Source organism: Lactuca sativa, chromosome 7 (assembly GCF_002870075.4).
Source record: "Lactuca sativa cultivar Salinas chromosome 7, Lsat_Salinas_v11, whole genome shotgun sequence".
NCBI classification, from domain to species: domain Eukaryota; kingdom Viridiplantae; phylum Streptophyta; class Magnoliopsida; order Asterales; family Asteraceae; genus Lactuca; species Lactuca sativa.
This window is the reverse complement of record NC_056629.2, coordinates 36,818,669-36,827,288: the sequence shown is the minus strand read 5'-3', so window position 1 is coordinate 36,827,288 and position 8,620 is coordinate 36,818,669. Positions and strand designations below refer to the sequence as shown.

Sequence of the window (8,620 nt, the reverse complement as noted above, 5' to 3'; positions counted from 1 at the left end):
TATGGTTTCTGGGATACTACGATATGAAACTATTTGGAAATAACTAATGGCTTTTGGATGTTTGAAAAAGTTTTAAATTTTAATGAAATTTTATGGATGTTACAATTTGGTATCAGAGACTTGGTTTGAGTGAATTGGAGGAATACTCGTGTGAATCCAGTATCGAACTAAGGAAAAGATTTTCAAATGGTTTTCAAAATACAAAGGAGGATGTGATGTGTACGATCAGCCGGAGCCAATAAGTAGACCCCAAATTACCACATAGTTATTGGAGCTTATGATATGTTAGAACAACATGCTAGAAATAGGCTAGGGATCTTCATGAATTGCATGGTAGAATTGCCTGATTATGTGATTCCTTAGTTCCTATAGAGTTTCCTTGTTGGGATGATCAGTGACTCTTTTGTTGTGAACTGGATATTGAGTGGATATGCTACGTCACATGCCGCACAGTTTAAAGGATTCTAGGCTGAGAGGTTTGGTCCTGCTGCGCAGCTCTCTTTTGAGTCTAACCGTTGTGGGATTGAATCCTTTAGCCTAAGGTTGTTTAAACTATGGGGTATGTGATTGTATTCATGCGATAGTCATTTGTAACCAGTGGAGGCTTATGTGGCAAGCTTGGTATGGATGAATCGGATGGGGTCAGCTGGTCAGTCGCGGTTATTGGATGAGGTAACGGTGGTTCCTTGGTTCGGGCACGGTTAAAAGCAGGTCGGCATGAGGAAGGATTAGCCACTCTTGAGAGAGTAAGGGTAGGGTGAAGATACGCGCGAGATATTGGGAGTTTGAGATCGAGGATTTCATGGGAGGATCTGTTAGATCTTATTGCATTTTAGTGTCAGTCGACTGCTCTACACGAATGCTTCTTGCTTTGTGCTTTGTGGAACTCATTAGTGATGTGAGTTAGCCATTAAGTGAATATGTCAAGTCACATGTGAAAAAGGTTGGATAATCTCAGAGTACCAAATTTGACCCTGCTTCGCAGCTCTTGTCTGAGTCCAACTATTGTAGTGATGAGTCTGTTACTCGAAGGATTATATGAGCTTTGTCACATGTGATTGTATTCATGGAATGGCTAATTGATATCGTGAGGAGATCTTCAGCAGCTGATGGCAGAGGGGGTGTAGGTGAGTCCTAGGATAGCCTAAGGAGTATTTAATGCGGTTGTTTCACCAAGGAGTAGGTTTTAGAAGTATTTTGTGACTAGGACCTAGAGGACCTGAGATAATTCTTAAGGAAAGTATATGTATAGGTGTGGAAGGTAGTATTCCCGTACTACTGAAAGCATAGGATCCATACTCGAATCAAGGAAGATATCGAGGATTCTAAGGGCTGGTTAGGGAAGGTAGCATGGTTGGATACCATGGTTCGCGACAGTGGTTCTATTCCTATTGATCTTTTGGTTGTGGCTGCTCAGACATGAGGATGGTCCTGGTATTTGGTGTGAGCCCAGTGGCGTTATCAATTTTGGTGGTTTGGTGTAGACCTAATGAGTTTTGGTTTGAGGCTTCGGGGGTTTTGCTCAAGGTCGGGATGTGAGTCGCAGGACTCAGGAAGGGAACAATGATTATAACCGGCTAAGTTTTTTACAGCTAGAAGTAGAATGACTGATTGACAGATTAGAATGTCGTTTTCTAGGGCAAGGGTTGTGCCTTTTAAATTTCTGAGTTCGAAGGAGTGAGTAGGCTTGTGACCCCAGGGTCAGGTTGTATATCGAGCTCGGGGTCAGTTGGCTGCAAGGGCTGGCAGCAGTAATTCAGCGCTGGTGAGTGCAGGTGGATCGATGTGGCATGAGTATCTTGCGAGGCAAGTTAGGTACCATATTCTCGGGTAGGCTAGGTATCGGATTGTCATTGGGATTGTATCGGGAATTGTATTGTGTTGGAATCTTGCTAGATTGGGTAAGTTATATCCCGAGTTGACTTTATGCTATTTTGAGTTATCGAGGGTCGTTACATGCCATTCTGCATGTCGGAAGTTTTCAGCCAAAATTTAGGTTTCTCTTGGGATTCGATTGATCCAGATCGGGAGGATCCCTTCACGCGTGTCATTCATTCTGAGGTCAGTAATGATCGTACCTGGTTGAGCCAGTTTGAGTTATGGATTATTTTCGAGACAATGAATGATAGTTAGGACCCTAAGTGGGGGAGAACTGGGAATTCTTAGGTTGAGTGTCCGGCATTGAAGGTTTTGTCAGTTGTTGTTTAGACTGCTGTTTCAGATATGTTGGGTAGATATTGATCAGTGAACCTCTCCAGAAGAGGTTATGTTCAGCTCCAAGTGGGTTTGTGATTCTCTGGTTTAGGTGTCAGGATGTTTGGTCATTGAGTCCATTTTTTAACAGAAATTCCTCGAAGGATTCAAGAGGCGACAATTAAGAGCAAGGAATGTGTCACACACCCTCCAGTGCAGTGTGTTTGTGTTTCCCATGGTCCTTGGGTAAGTTCGCCCTCAGTGGTAGAGTGGAATTTCTTATTCATAGCAAACTTGGGTTTGGCAACCTTTGGGATCGCCTTGGAAGTCTTCAGGAGCTAGATGTGTATTGATGGAATCTGTTCAATCTCGATCAAGGTGACACTTTTAGGATTGGTGTAAAAGGCAGCATTGGAGTTTGGTTCGACTTATTTGTAGGTTTCGGTTGGGTTATATCTTTCGAATTAGATCAAGGGGTTGACCATTATCCTTCTCGCAGGTCATGTGCGACCATGGTTCGTAAGGTTTTGCTTGGATAGTAACTTGTTCTATAAGTGAATCGTACATGGTATGGTTGCAGAATGGTGGTGCACGATCAGTGTCCTGTGGGGCAAGCAATGTAATACCGAAAAGGTCGGTATGAGATAAGGAGCATTCCAGCCATGGACTAAGGACCTGGTACGGGTATTCCAGTCATGGGATGTGGGCTTAATGGTCATGATTGTTCATTTTATCTATTTGTGATACTCTCGGTAGTGCCACGTTGACGGGGATCGGAGAACCCATAAATTAGTTGGTTTGGATAGGGAACGGTTAAGGGCTGTAAACTTGCATATATTTTAAAAGAAAATTTGATCAAAAGTAGAAACACAAGGGGTGTTTAGTTGGTAGAATGTTTGGAAGGAAGGGAATCTGGAGAAATCGTAATTTATCACATGTTTGCAACTGAACGAAATTCAGTGAAAATTATTGGAGTTTAAAAATCTAAATTCTTGATTGGTATGAAAAAAAGTAAGGAATAGTAACAGGATTTTGAAATCCTCTTGTTTGAACAAAAGACCTAAGTGTAGGGTTCTTCAGTCATAGAGAAGATACTCATACTAAAGATCATATGATGTGAGTGCCTTTTTTCTTTTAGCCAAGTTCACATGTTTATGTAGCACATTGAAATTCAATATGTTCATTATAAATATGTGTAGAAGTTTTTATAGGTTATGATCATGTAAAGAAGTATGCCTACATTCGGAGGAAATTGAAAACTTTTAACTTTTAACATAATATTATCTAGTGGATTGTCATCTTTCATTTTAGAATAAAGCACTCATTTTTTTGTCAATAATATGAGCTTGGCTTTTAATTACCTGAAAATAGTAGCGTACAATTAGTGTGGATTAAAGAGAATTGTAGATATATGTCGAGTAAAATCTTATAATATCTTATGTTCTAAAAACACTACTAGAAAACAGCCTTTTACGACGCGCAATGTGTGTCGTAAAATGCTTAGACGACGCGCAAATGCATGTCAAGGAAGGCCCTGTCATCAGGAGAGACGACACGCTATTGCGCGTCGTCTATAGACGACGCGCAGTTACGACACACGATTTACGACGCACATTTACGACACACAATTTGTATTAAGTAAGGCCCTGTCGTAAAGGAAGACGACACGTATTTGCGTGTCATAACCTTACGACGCACATTTACAACTCGCATTGCGTATCATTAAAGCCCCTGTCAAGAAAGGCCATGTCATAAATGAATATGACACACATTTTTGCATATCGTAATTTTATATGTTTAAAAAAAATTATTTATAGATTTACTAATTTTCCAATTAAATTTGCATTTAATGTCTCATAATAAATAAAATATCATATACAAAAATACAATCCATTGCATAATATTTAATGTCATACAAATAATCATTCCATGGAAAGATAAAACTAATCAATAAAAGTTGTAACGGAAATTTACAAACTAATTAGATACAAGAAATATGAAAATCTTGAAATCCCTAAGATTAATAGTTCTAACGGAAGCTTCACGTGAAATACATATAGTTGGACCAGTAAGCAAGGATGTTCCCGAATCCAAAATAGGAGCACAAGAACACGTACACGATATCTTTTGCAAGAAGGTGCCGGTCCAAAACTACTGTTGAAGGTTGCCATGATAGCTGTTAAGATTTAAGCATAACAGGAAACCAATCAGTGACTATAATAAGCTAGAAAACAAGCAACTAATAAACAAAATAAGCAAATAATTAAGTAAAACTATGACTATGTATTGTTCATACAAGAAAAAGAAGGAAAAAAATGTTGATTTATTGTTGTTCATACAACACTCTCTAGACAACAACACTTAATTGAAGAAAAGAATAAGGCTAAACTAATAAGAAAAATAAGGAAAAAATAGTTTTGAGTGTAAATTTCAAGATAAAGTCACCTGTAACCAGTATAAATTTCAACAAACAGCTTCTGAATGATGAAGATCAGGTACTTCTTGATTAGCACGTGCATGGTCTCACATTAGAAATAATAACAAATTCACCGCTCCACCCATAAACTGCAACAACTTGAACATTTTTCAGTTGCAACTCTACCCCCTGAAAATAATGTAATAAAATGACTATTAATTTATGTCAGATAAGAATAAAGTTGAAGTTCACCCCATTTAATGAAAGAATATGCATACAAATTGGAAGCAAACAAGTAAATAAATGAAGAAAGTAGAAGTATATGTTGTTGGAATAGTGTCTAAGGCTGCAACTATATTAGGCAAGTATTTGACCTGATTGTGCATGGTCCTTTTGGGTTGCCTTCACCATAGCAACTTGACAGGATGATTTATTATAAGAGAATAAATATTATTAATATATTATGAGAGTAATATAAGGAATAATAATATTGTTATTTGATTAATATAAGTCATAGATTAATTAGTATTAATTTGGTGACTTAAAGAGATTAATTAAATAAGAGGGTATAAACTGTCAATTGTTTGATAGTTGCACTTTGGGCTGTAAATCCTTCTTGGATAGAGGATGGACGGATTCTAGGGCTTGGGATAGCCTCAAATTCTTCCACGGCTTATCTTTGGAAAGGATTTGGATTGCTTTAAGGAAAGATTATCCAACTAGGGTTTAAGGGTGTGAAACCCTAGGAGCCTTACAAGTATAAATAAACCCCTAGGGCAATGGAAATCGGCACCTCTGCTAAAGCAAAGAAACCCTGGCCGATTTCTAGCCCCTCTCCTCTCTCTCAAATCATCCTCCTTGCTAGTTGGTGTTTGTAAGCCATTAGAGGAGTGACAATTGTGACTCTAGAGTTCCAAGACAACAAGATCAAACAAGAGATTCAAAGGTAAACTTCTAGATCTGATTTTGTATTGTTCTTATACCTAATTAGTCATTAGAAGTCTTGGATTCAAAGCATGTTTAATTAGAGAAACCTAGATCCAAGCATTAGGGTTTGCATGTGCACATAGGAATGTTCATATGGCTAAAACCCATCATATGTGAGCATGGACATGGATGGTGCTTGCAAGTTCAGGGTAGCCTTGTCTTGTCCAGATATCTATTCAACTTCATCTATCAATCATCATATGAATATGAAGAAAAAAAATGTATGAAATTCACTCATTGAGTTTAAAGAGGAAAGTAAGATATGTTACCACAAATCTCAAGGTTTTATTGTAAAGGGTGACAAGCCCAGTGAAAAGCCTGACAACATAATCAACAATCTCCTCTGTTTCATATTCTGCAAACACAAAGCCTTTTGGTTTATCAGTTTCTTTATCTCGAGGAATGTGCAAATCAACTACACGACCAACATGAATAAGTATATCGTATAAAACCCTATCACTTACTCGCTCATCCAAATTACATATATAAAAAATAAAAATAAAAACATCAGTTATAACTAAATAATGACATAATTAGGGAACTTTAACTGACCAACAATCATCTTTCAACCAAAAGTATAAAGAGTTATAGAAAAAAGGGAACCAGATCATGTCATAGAACAAGAATTTAGGAAAAAGACAAGTTTAAAGGCATACAAAATAATGTTTAGCCAAGCAAGTGTGATCTACCTGTAAACTTGTAAACGCAAAACTCTGATTCCCAATCATACATTTCAGAATTTTACATGCTCCAAAGATTTTTAAGAAACTGAATTTCCAGTCCAAAAATCAATCAACCAAAATTAATTGTAATACAAACAATTACCCTAATAATCCTGATTGTTGGGACTGTATTTAGAATCCTACACAAAATGCAATCAAATGACTCGACTAATGGTCGAAATGTAGCAACTGTATTAAGGTATATTTGAAAGTTACCAATATAAACAGTGCTTTTTGTTATCTAATCAAGCTTATTCTTTACCACCTCCACACTCAATCTCCAACTCTGCCTTTTTCATAGCAGGTGCTAGCTTATTTTTACCACCTCCACACATATACCAAGACCAGTAACTTGAAAATAGATAAATTTCCTTTTATTATTATTATTATTATTATCATTATAATAAAAAAATTATTATTATTTTAAACCTTTTGCTGAGTCATGAGCAATCCTTTTCTAGCAATTCTCAATGTCTATCCCTACCAACTATGCACGATTAATCAATGTCCTTTGGATGTAATAAGAAAAGAAAGAAAATGAACTAAACTTTGCTAAACCACCAACTTCGTGTGTACAGACTCCATTCCATTTGTCTTGATGGCTTATCATGCTACCACTTTGTTCTCCATTAAGAAGGCTTAAAACCTGAATTTCCAAGTAACAAGGATTTAAATATAACAAAAACAATCAATTAACATGAAATATAAAGTTGTTTTGTGTACTAAATAGCTAAACGCATCATGTTTTGCTACCAATTGTGGGGTTAATAATTCAGTTCATAACAATCCACAAAAGACAATGTTTACTTTTTGTTTGTTTTTTTACTTGAACTTCGCCCACAATTTCAAATAAGAAAGCTGCATGATTTTGATACATGAAAAAACTTGTAAACCAAACCGCTCATTGGATACCTTATTTGCCTTTTCCCTTAAAGAGGCTTGAGGAGACTCGGAGAATTTTACCACATCATCTATATTTTCAGTAAATTAGTAAGAGGTGACAATGGAAAAAGATTCATCATTTTTCTTCCTCAATATCGCCTCAAGCACACATATGGCTTTCACATGGACCTAAAAGAAAAATGAAGCAAGATATGAAAGGATTTCAATGTGAAAAACATAGGAAACTAAATCTTGTATAGGATAAAAAAACACACCAATCAAATACCTGCCACATATGAGATTGGAGTTTGGCTTCTAGAGCATGACTTAAAGCTAGTGCATTCAATTTTGAGGCCTCCATAAAGAAACCCTGAATGACATCACGAGTAGGTTGAAGGCGAACACCACCAGATGTTACCATGGTCTCTAATAACCTCTCTTCACGACTCTTTTCATTAACTTGAGCTTGCATCCCCATTTTCAGTATCTATTTGACTTGTTTTTAGATCTTGACCCCAAGATCCAGATGCATTTGTTGATGACCTAGAAGAAAGTGCAGCTTGACTAGAAAGTTGTTTGCTATCAGAGTAACTCGATTCATTAGTCAATGATTTTCTCATATTAGGTCCCCTGTAAGTTCCTATGTCATTTTTATTATGAGTTTGAGCTTGTGATAAGTTATTTAACCCTTGCTTAATTGTTGCACTTCCAATGCCAACCATATCACTAAAAAACGACTTCTTATCATCAGATGGAACGTCAAAGTTTTTGTTTCCAAAACCTTGTATACGTTGTGTAATACCTTCTTGTGGTGGTGGTTTAATGTTGTCTTCTCCAGCAAATATAGCTGATAAAGCTTCTTGAGAAGTTTCTCTTACAGAATTATTAAGGGCATCACCCTTCAATGGATCCGGTTGTCCCTTGTAGTGAATTAGCCGACGAACAGCTACCGAGTTCCTTTGCATTTATTTATGTAGTGAGAAAAAACCTACTCTAACTCCAGCCACAACCTTTAGACCAAGTTGCACGTTTGAGGTACATCAAAGCCTGAAACTGTGAGATTGGATCATTATAGCAGTTTACTCGTTTTGCAAGGAGTTGAAGTTCTACCACTCGGCTTAATACATCATTAGCCTTCACAGGAACACCAAAAAAAATCTAACAATGGCCCCTAATTTGATTAAACATCAAAACAAATCATTTTTAAAGTTAACCACAATCCCATTTCTATTCATGTAATTGATAAGAAACTCTAATGCAATAGAATAGAGCAATTTAAGAAAGTAAGTTAACCTTAGGGTCCATAGCTCCTCCTTTCACTGCTTCTTTGCAACCATCTAATAAAACATCAAAAAGCTCAACCTGTGCATCTAGTGGAGTAGCTTCAGCAGATCCACCAACCTCTGTAGCTATCAACCTC

The 8,620-nt window shown here is 37.0% G+C and overlaps 1 pseudogene; it reads right to left on the bottom strand.

The window, feature by feature from the left end:
• Nucleotides 1–4,623: 4,623 nt before the first annotated feature.
• Nucleotides 4,624–8,165, bottom strand: LOC111880673 (protein MODIFIED TRANSPORT TO THE VACUOLE 1-like; annotated as a pseudogene).
• Between the last annotated feature and the right edge of the window lie 455 nt (nt 8,166–8,620).